We start from the raw sequence: 11,508 nt of genomic DNA on the forward strand, positions 1-11,508 counted from the left end.
TACCTGAAAAGAAATTTTGCTGCTATCGGAAAACATTCTTCTTTACCCTTCCTTTCATGGTGTTTCTCTTTTCTTTCATCCACTTCTATTTCGAGATTCCTCTCATTACATCTGATTCCTTTCCACTTCTCGTTCCATTCCAAACCCTATCAAAGAAAAAAAACATGACTTGCATTACACATCAATGTTAAATGATATAACATGGCTTGCAAGTATTGTATGCAAGTAATGATGCAAGTATTGTAAATACATTTTACAATACCTGAAAAGAAATTTAGCTGCTATCGGAAAACATTCTTCTTTACCCTTCCTTTCATGGTGTTTCTCTTTTCTTTCATCCACTTCTATTTCGAGATTCCTTTCATTACATCTGATTCCTTTCCACTTCTCGTTCCATTCCAAACCCTATCAAAGAGAAAACACAAACCTTGCATTACACATCAATGTTAAATGATATAACATGGCTTGAATGATACAAGTATTGTAAATACATTTTACAATACCTGAAAAGGAATTTTGCTGCAATCGGAAAACATTCTTCTTTTCCCTTCCTTTCATGATGTTTCTCTTTTCTTTCATCCACTTCTATTTCGAGATTCCTCTCATTACATCTGATTCCATTCCACTTCTCGTTCCATTCTGATCCCTATCAAAGAAAAAACACATACCTTGCCTTGCACATCAATGTTATATGATATAACATGGCTTGATTGATTGAAGTATTGTAAATACATTTTACAATACCTGAAAAGAAATTTTGCTGCATTCGGAAAACATTCTTCTTTTCCCTTCCTTTCATGGTGTTTCTCTTTTCTTTCATCCACTTCTATTTCGAGATTCCTTTCATTACATCTGATTCCATTTCACTTCTCGTTCCATTCCAATCCCTGTCAGAGAGAAAACACAAACAAAAACTCTACCTATAGCAATACTTTGCATGCTTTCACGTTCCTCAGTGGACTGATCGTTAAGACACGGTTCCCAGCAGATCACCGAAGTCAAGCATCACTGGCTGCGGTCACTGTGCGGGAGGATGACCACTTGGATCAGTCTGCGTAGGGACCGAGGCTATGCGGTATTGGTCCTCGTTAAACTGTTCTACCGTAAAGTGCTCGACTTCGCGTACAGGTTGTCAGGCTACGAAAGTGGGGGTGCCATCCCCTCTGCAGAGGATCAAAATTGTGATGGCATGTTTTCGGATCATCCTCAGGGATGTTTCCCAGACCGTCGCCAATAGCCCATTTTTCAGCTCTAGTGCGATGTAAATGAACTACAACTATTTTACTTTGTGCTTATATCTGTGGGGATTGAGATCGTTATCTTGGCGATTTCTATTTTGGTTGTGTTTATCATCAATATTGAAAAAGCAAATATATTTGCATAGTATTTTATGGGAAAATATAACACTGAAATATTTTATCGTAGAGCACAGGCAGCGGGTGCACCTGGACCGATCTACGAACACCATGGTGCCAGTGGGCTTAGGGTTGGGGATCCCTGCCTTAGAGTATTACGTGCTTAGCTAAATTTATTTTTAATTTCAGTAGGTTTTTTTGAAAAAATAATCTAATAATAACTTTAATTTTGAAAACAAGTTCTTCCGATTAACCGTTACTAAAAGTACTACCAATTGCATAATTTTTTAATCTCAGTTTTTTTTTCTCCTGTTAAAAGATTAACATTATCGTAGACTACGGAAATTTTACCAGAATTTTTTTTTCTCCGTGTAGTTACCAACAAAAATTTTTTTCCAAGTAAAGAAAATAAATTTTGACACTACTTTTGAGTTGAAAATCTAAAATTACACATTATCAGAAACATTTAAGATTTCCGAAAGCCTTCATAATATTTTCTTATCAACTTGTCTCAGTTTCCCCCCGTAATCAAACAAGTTTGAATTGCACTTAATAATTATGTTATTGGATTTCAGTGGCATTTTATGGAATATCTTTTACATTTTATTTTTTGCCAAACTAAGAAGTGGAAAATAAAAGTTTAGTGCCATTTGCATGAATTGTAAAACTATTTCGTTCATTACACCGGGGAATTTGTATCTTATCATTACTGCATGTGTTGAACGCATTTTTTGAATGAATTTAGTCAGTCCTGATCAATTTAATCTTAAGTTTTTCAAGTTTAACAAAACAGATATGCAATTCTTAAAAAGCAATTTTTCTTTTTTCCTTTTGATCAAAGAAACGAAAAAACGAAATTAACCAAAGAAAAATCTTATTTGTCCGTATTGTTGTATTTTTTTTTTCTATTTTTAAGTTTTCAGACAGAAAGGTTTAAAACAAAGGGAAGTAAAATGAGGTAATATTTTTTTTTCACTTTATTTTATAAACCGTCGTTGAACAGCCTTCCCAATTTCCAGTTAACAACTGCCAATGTTCAACTCCTTGTAACTTTGAATCCAATTCAGAAGACAAGGGAACATCTGGATAAAGTATTGGGAGAAATTAATTTTAAGGCAATATATTTTATTTTATATTTTAAAACGATCATTTAAAAGCCGACCCAATTTTCAGGTTTATGGATACTAATGTTCAACTCCGTAACCTTGCAATTTTGAACCCAATCCAAGAAACAGGGGAACTGCTGGATAAAGTATTGGGAGAAATTTTGCCTTCGTAGAGGACTTTTTTATCCAACTAACCCGCATTAGCGTTACATGGAGAGGAAGACCACGAGAACCTTCCGCTGCTAGTCTGACTGCAAAGGAACTCTAATCCATGATCCGTCTACCACTGATGATATTTCACGGCAGGACTGTGGTCGGTGCAAGCCGGATGCGAAATTCGTATTGATAATCTATCACAGGGATTCCTTATTTTAATCTAAAGTTCTTGAAGTTAAACAACACAAGTATGAAATTTTTTTTATAGCAAAATTTTTATAAATTTGAAAAGAAAAATTTCATATTTCTTATATGGCTGCAAATCGTGGCTTTGAAGCTAAACCGTCATAACTCAAAAAATCAAAAAATTAGATATTTGGGTCATTTTGTGTAAAAAAAAATCACCCTTTTAGAGAAACAACGTGTTATTTTCATAGTGCCATAAAATTAATTTAGAGAGCAGATAAATGTTATCGCATTGGCGCGATTCGCCATCTTGGTTTTAGGGAATAGTGTAGCAGTGTGCCAGTTGCAGCAAAACCTTGAAGAAGCTTTGAAACTTAACCGTGGTAACTCAAAAAAGCAAGTTTTTCAGGAGAGCGATTTTTTCCTACACTGTTGTATGTCAAAATTTTAAAGGTAATATGTAATATTCGGGAGGATATTTTGAAGAACATCGTTGTATTTTGAAATAACTCTCCACTTTTAATAAAAGGTTTAGAGAAAAGTGTTGCAACTCAAAGTACCTTAACTTACTTCGAAATTACCACAAAATTAGAAATGCCTCCAGGAATCAGGCCTGGTTCATTGAAAAAGGTAAAGAAACAGGGGTTTTTTGATGTAAACTATTTTGATTTAGTCGCTATAGCTTTGAGTCAACCTGCGATGGAAGTTCCTGAAAAGTTAGAAATCGCTCTCTTAAGAAACTTGCTTTTTCGAGTTACCATAAATTAGTTTAAAAGCGACGAAATATCCAAAGAAAATCTTATTAGTTAGTATTGTTTTATTTTATTCCTATTTTGGCGACTTGAGATTGAAAGATTTTTGAAAAAAATGGAAGTAAAATGAGACAGTTTAACGAAAAATGTGATGTCGTGGTTTTTTCAATAACTTAAAGAACGCAAAACGTGGTTTTTATATAAGATGCAGTTGTTCAATGATTTCGACCAACATCTGAGATGTCGTTGATTTATTTTGTGTTAGTATTGAATCACTTTGTAAGGATGATCCAAATTCAAACATGCTTACTGGAGAATGGGCTTTTGCTAAAGCGTCAGCAGAAACAAATCCAAATGGTAACATAGCTTCGGAAGTTGTAGCAGAATGTAAATATTAGCACTTTTTCATGAAGTCGATTACATATTAAGTAAATTAAAATAAATGTAAGCACTAGTGGAAAGTACTAACGCAAAATAAAATGGTAAAAGAGTGTGCTGTATAAAGACGATTCTCGTTGTAAGTACGAAACAGCTGAATTATATTTTAAAAAATGGCTGTGAAATAACTGTTGAAATGAGAGAAAAAATTTAAATTTGAAAATCAGTAAATTGATACCAAAGAAATTTTCAACCTAGGTTAGAAAATAGCGAAAAGGCAATTAAATAATAATGTATGTTAGGGATTATAAAATCAATAATCTACGGTAACTGCTGGCACTAATGCAGACTGGTACTAAATTTATAAACTGAATCCCAAGAACTGTTCACCTTAGGTAAGAAAATAGTTAAAAGTCAATTGAAAAATGTTTATCAGGGGATCATAAAATCAGTAACTACTGGTACTAATGAAAATAATCTTTTGAGAAACATTAGTGAAAGCGAAATTGTCGACAATTTTATCAATCTTCTTCTAATTATGTTTGTCTCAAAAAGTTAATTTCGGTCATTAACCCATCACAATTTTCGATTTTGCAATCGGGAAACCACATATTAAATTGCAAATGTTACATTTGAAGCGATGCGTCTAAAATACGCTAATTTACGAACTCCGGAAATATAATTATCTCTCTATATATAATTGTTCCAAATAGACAGGCAATTTTATTTTTTGACATTCAAAATATGTGTCTACTTTCATCCTTAAAATATGAATTTGACTAAAATATGACTTTGATGAAAACATTTTAGAGCAATACTTTTGCCTTCCGTTAAATTTTTTACGGTAGAAGAATTTTATCGAAAAAATACAGAATTATAATAGAAGAAATAAAATTTGGTCACCTTAAGCAGAAATAGTTGTCTATAATTTATAGTGACACTTATTAACTAAAACCATTGGATACTTGCAAATTAAACAAAAAGGTAAAAAAATCATTATATTTCATTATGATTGCTACTTCCGACGTTTAGTTTATGTTTACAGCTTCCCATATATTAATTATAATTATTAAACTATTGTATTTTAGAAAAAACCAAACAAACGCATAACTAGTTTAATTTGAAAAATAGTTATATGCATTGTAAAGAAAGAATATTATTTATTTTTGAATATCATTAAACCGTTAACTGACTTTGTTTTGTTTTTCTTTTATATTTTAAGAAATAAATATTTAATAAAACACTTTGGCTTACAATTTATAGTTACCTTTCTTCATCCTCGATCAGCAAATTCTTTTATTTCATCCGTCTTTAACAAATTTCACTAAACTTCAAAGAATAACCTTCACACACGATATCCAATCTCAAAATGAACTCAATAATGATTTTAACTTTTTTTAAAAATAATTTTGCAACAATGAATACTTTTATAGCTAATAATATTTCTCACTTTTGACTGTAATTGTTGAACTGGGTCTTCTAGCTTTGTTGCAACAATGGTGTACACTCAAAAAAAAAATGAAAAACCAACTCAATATCCATTGTTAGATAGGAAATTTATTTAATTTTTCTGATACGCATCACAATTTAAAAAGCTATTTAAGTCGACACAATTAGTACTTTATTAAAGTTTTTCGCAAAATCCACCCCAAACAGATAATTCTAAAATCCCTGTAAAAATGTATACAAAAATTCCAAATTAACGCAGCTAATGCTGTGTAAAATTTGAAATAAGACAATCGTTTTTTTTATTTCCTAATGGTTAATTGGAGTTATTCTTTTGTTTTACTTTAGGTATGTTTTTTAAAATAGATATCTAAACTATAATAAATTTTTCAAAAACTTGGAATTTTTCAAAATTGGAGGGATCGAAACGTTTTAACTAGTTTATAAGTATCAATTTTTTTTTCTTAATTAAAGGAAATAAATACAGTTAATGCAACTTCCGAGTTAAAGTTCTACAATTAAAGGGATGTTAAAATATTTTAAATTTCTCAAAGTCTCGTGTTTATATTTGCCTTTAAGCCTCAGTTTTCACCGGCAATCAAGCATGTTTGCATTGCATGCATAGTACTTGCATAAACATCGATAGAATTTTATGAAACTTTTGAATATTTTATTTATCCGCTAATAAAGAAGTATAAATCTAAAGCTTTACTCCTTTTACATCCGTCTTTAAGCTATTTTCTTCATAACACAGGATATTTTTTTCACATCATTATCATTTTTTCTTTTGTAGAACACGTTTTCCTGAATGAATTTTATCAGTTTTACATCTCAGGACAACCGCAATAATAATCCATATGTACTGTAACAGATGATTAAGACCAGAGATAGAGTTTAAGTACCGTAACCATAGTAACCATCATGAATCGTGACAAATGATAAAGACAGTACATCATCTGCCAAATAGAAACCAAAAATTTTAAATACTTTGTAATTATTATTAACCTCCTAAATTTCAACAAAGCAATTCAGAGGCGCTTGAAATTCTCCACTTGAATAAACGAAGAAAATTCTATTTTTTAGATGGCTTCAAATAACTAAAAAGATTCGTTCGTGTCCATGTAATTTATACTTATTACGACTACTGGAGACTGAGAGATTAAAATAAAATGGAAGTGAACTTAGATACTGTAATGAAAAAAATATGATGAATGGTTTGGCTTTAATACAGGACTGTTCATGACTCCATCAGGGCTAAATTTTCAAAGAGATAAAAACTAAGAGGGTATAAAATACAAATGAGTCTTGCACCAAATACTGGAACAGTTCAGGTTTTATTTACATTTATTATTTTTGATATCAAGTAATTTCGAAATTTTCAAAAGGATAAAGACGAAACGTCACTTGCAAACTTTGAACGTCCAAGGAAAATGGCATTTGAAGATGGATGTTTAATTTACTTCTAAAACTTAGTACCGTAGGACATTTTAAATATATTGACCGGTTAATCTCCTAAAGATGCCAGAAAATGGCATTTGAAGGTGGGTGTTTAATTTGCCTTTAAAACTTAGTACCGTAGGACAATTTAAATATATTGACCGGAGAATCTCCTAAAGATGCCAGAAAATGGCACTTGAAGATGGGTGTTTAATTTGCCTTTAAAACTTTGCACCGTAGGACATTTTGAAAATATTGACCGGAGAATCTCCTAAAGATGCCAGAAAATGACACTTTGAAGATGGGTGTTTAATTTGCCTTTAAAACTTAGTACCGTAGGACATTTTAAATATATTGACCGGAGAATCTCCTAAAGATGCCAGAAAATGGCACTTGATGATGGGTGTTTAATTTGCCTTTAAAACTTAGTACCGTAGGACATTTTGAAAATATTGACCGGAGAATCTCCTAAAGATGCCAGAAAATGGCACTTGAAGATGGATGTTTAATTTGATTCTGAAACTTAGTACCGTAGGACATTTTAAATATATTGACCGGAGAATCTCCTAAAGATGCCAGAAAATGGCACTTGAAGATGGGTGTTTAATTTGCCTTTAAAACTTAGTACCGTAGGACATTTTGAAAATATTGACCGGAAAATATTGACCAGTTAAAACAATATTTAAAACTGGTTAGGGGAGTTCAATGGAAAGTTTCCAAATAAGAATTTTATCACTTAACAAAGGCTCATTTAACAAAAGATTTTAGCAAACTCATCGCCGAAATAATGCTCTAAAAACGGTATAATGAACAGTGGGCCAGCATCCAAGGTTTCGTGGCCAAAGTTAGTATTTCGATAAAATTTGTTTCAAAATTTGGTGCTTTTTATTTAGGGTTTTCATGTGCAGGTAAGTTGAATTCATAGTTGAAATTTTGAAATACAAAAAAACAAGACGACGGCTGAAATATGGCGAGCAAAAAAAAAAATATATATATATATATATATAAACTCAGTGGCACGACAGCCCATGGAGAGCCAAGGCCTACAATGTCCATCTCTGTTTTCTTGACCTTGGGCTCTGGAGTGCAGGAGCAGGTGTTCCGGTTTGGTGGTCAGCCGAATGCAGAACCCCCAGTGTTTAGTTCCCAAGCATTTATCTACCCACAGTATACTCACTTGGTACTCATTTATCTACCCACTGAAGGGATGAAAGGCTGAGTCGACCTCGCCCGGCCCAAGGATCGAACCCAGGACCTGTAGCAAAGCGCTACCATTCAGCCACCGGGCGTCATATTATATATATATATATATATATATATATATATATATATATATATATATATATATATATATATAGTACGCTTAAATAATTAAGTATAGCAATGAAAATATAATAATTTTCGTAATTTTATATTAAAAATGAGAAGCAAATTATATTTCCGAAGTAAGATTTTCAAAATAACGCGAAAACATGAAAAAAACATAATTTTTGTTTTACGGTATATTTAGTCCACCTTTGCCATACGGGCAAAATGGGGCAGGTTTTTTCGAAAAAAGAAACATCAAAGAAGACAACAACAAAAAAATGTTTAGCTAATTACCTCGTGGAACTTTTTGGAGATAAGTTTCGAAAGTGATTCAAACATTGTAAAATGTCAAATGATAAGTTTGTCAAGAGTATTAACTAATCCAACACGTTGAAAAATTTTACTATAATTTCAAACTAAATACTCTGATAAAAATGTAACAGAAAGGTGAAATTCCTATATATATTTCTGAAATATAAATTTATAAGTTACATTTTTAAAAAAAAATAATTTTAACATAATTTTCACTACATTGTACTCTTGTCGATCCAAAAAGTGTTTGGAATGATTATGAATACTTAATTTGGACGATATTAAAGCTGCCTAAACATATTTTAGTTGAAATTTATTTTTTGACTTTTGGCCAAAGATCATGGTCTTCTGACCCAGTGTGTAATGAGAGAAAATTTTAAAAGTAGAATATGGATCTAATTTAAGTCCTCAATGCCCGGAACTAATTAGGAATATTGAAATTATTGGTTCTTGTCTTGCATTTAAAAACAGATTCCCGGCACAAATTTTATTATTTCAACTAAAGAAAAAGAGGGGAAAAACTCCTATTTAACAAGATATTGATATGACTTAATTCATAATAAAGTATGCGAAACCCGAAATGGGTACTGTCTGATTAAATTAGTACCCTTTAACGCCATGATTTGGGTCAAATCAATTATCAAATCAATCGTTTTGAGAACGAGAAGAAAAATAAAAAAATTATTGGAAAACAAGAAAAGTACATTAATCTATTGCTAAAAACGGATCAATTGCCAAAACTTTAAAAAAACGATTCTAAACAAACGTTACAAAAAAAAATTAAATTACTTCATAATTAATGAATTACTTTAATTCTTGTCATGAAAACTTTGAAATCTGAATGTTAGCTTGTTAAACAAAATGAATCAACTGTAATTCCGAATATTTAAATTTTGATAATGTTAGCAAAGTTTTTATGAGAAAAGATTCGTGCATTTAACTACTAATTTCTATGGTAAAATAATCAAAAAATGTAAAATGTATTAACACTAGATTGCCTAAGGAAGTCATTTTAACTGCTTTTAATTTCAATCAGAAAAACAATGATGTATATAATTACACAATTTCTTAGAATTTTGTACATTATGTATTTTTTTATTGTTAAAACTTTTTAATAATATGTTAGATGACTGTAAATAATATAAAAATATTAAAAATTAATTTTAAACAAATTTCTTTACACGTTATTTATTCTTTTACAATCTAGTCATTTTGACTGCTTTTGGACAATATAGATATTTACTAAGTATCAGTCTTTCTAGTGTTTAAATGTATAACTATAATTCACCTTTAAAATCAAGATACGAAAATCTAAATAAAAGTCATGAAACTTAAATTTAGTAAGTATCCCGACAACTTGTAAGAAAAATCAAAGAAATGAGAACATTAAAAAAAAGTCATCAAATGTAAATCTGGGAAAGCATGCAATCGAACTGAAAATAGAAAAAGAACTTGTCCGCCAATTCATAAGTTTAATTAATAATAAAAAAATTTAACTATTGGTTTCTAACTTTTGTACTTATTTGTAGAATTTAATGATTTGGTAAAATTTAGTTTCTGAATTTTCAAACACTAAGGACTTAGTTCATTATTGAAATGAGTGAAATTTTTGCAAAACTTATATACTTTGTAAATGCCACTTACAATGAATCAATTTATAAGTGGCATTTAACTCACAAAGATATAAAACAGGGGTTTCCAACTTACATGAGGCCGGGAGCCACAATTAAAAACACAAATCAAATGGCGGGCCACAACTTAATCAAAATTTTATGTAGGACTCCTTTATGTTTGAAGGAACATTAAATATTAGTCAGATTTTTAACAAATTAAAATAATGAATTGCAAATTAAAATAAGTAGATTTTTTAAAAATATTTAAATGCATATTAAAAAATTCGGGCTACTATAACTTTAATGTGCACCTATGTATTAAACAATTAATGTGCAGCAGATATCTAATTGTTAAGATATAAAACTTTAAAAAGGTTGCTATTAAAACTTACATAGTAGCACACAAAATGTTCAATAACAAAATTGAGGTTTGTCAGCTGCAAGCACCAGAAAATATAGATTTACATTTTAAATTTAAAATTTACAAATGTGTGTGTAAATATTTTCGTCCAAAATTCAGGGTTTTAAAAAGTTAAATCGGAGAATTCTTTCGAGAAAATTTCTGATACACACATGCTAAATTATATTCACAAAATACAAGCAAATGAAATTAAAAAAAAGAGCAACATGCACGATTATTTTTGTATTTGAATAAATATTTTCTTGGGTGTAAAACCTGAGAAAAAAAAATTTGTTTGCCCCGTTGGTATTATAAATTTCACAGAAACGAAGAAATTAGGTTTTTATTAGCGAGAAAAGTATTTTAAACCCATATAGATTTTTTACGAAAATTGTCCGCAAAAAAATGACAACTATAATATATTTTAGTTCGCGGGCCTCGGGCAGTCAGTTGGAAACCACTGTTATAGAATGTAATTAGTCTTAATTTTGTTTTTCAAGAAGTGATTAGACTAAATTATGATTAAGAATGCATTTAATTATTTGAAAATGTTGTAATTTATACATTTAAACTCAATTGTTTTAAGTTTGATACACCACTATTTTGATTCTTTACTTTGAAGTCGTTATAATAATAACACAAAAGCAGATATGTTAGTATGTTTCAGTAATTATTAGTTATAAGGACAGTATATTGGCGGTTGCTTTTGAAATTGTCGCCAACAAAAACATAGTTACGTATATCGGATAAATACCAAGTTTTAATACAGAAATCAAATATATATATACATATAATTATCAAAATTATAGATATTTAGCAATAAACCCAAAGTTTTTTCTTTAAATAACGTCTATTATTTTTACTGGTATTTATATTGGTCATGACTTTAGTTAAATAAACTTTATCAACACTCAAAGTATTATTACATTTACTAATTATCATTATTTCGGTGTGCAGAGTTATCGATGTTGATCAAAACATTCTCGGTTTTGATATGTATAATTTTCAGGAAATATGGTTTTTTCGAAAATTTTATTTATCGGTATGATCTTTCTAACC

The 11,508-nt window shown here is 30.3% G+C and overlaps 1 long non-coding RNA gene across 1 annotated transcript; it reads right to left on the reverse strand.

The window, feature by feature from the left end:
- Positions 1–660, reverse strand: LOC122273809 (uncharacterized). The gene is made up of 3 exons (XR_015432892.1): positions 504–660; positions 263–405; positions 1–146 (listed from the first exon to the last, which is right to left on the reverse strand). It is a non-coding gene; the product is annotated as an uncharacterized LOC122273809 (long non-coding RNA).
- Between the last annotated feature and the right edge of the window lie 10,848 nt (positions 661–11,508).

The sequence above is a fragment of the Parasteatoda tepidariorum genome, chromosome 4, assembly GCF_982258835.1.
Source record: "Parasteatoda tepidariorum strain Cologne lab strain chromosome 4, Ptep-v5.0, whole genome shotgun sequence".
Classification (NCBI taxonomy): Eukaryota; Metazoa; Arthropoda; class Arachnida; order Araneae; family Theridiidae; genus Parasteatoda; species Parasteatoda tepidariorum.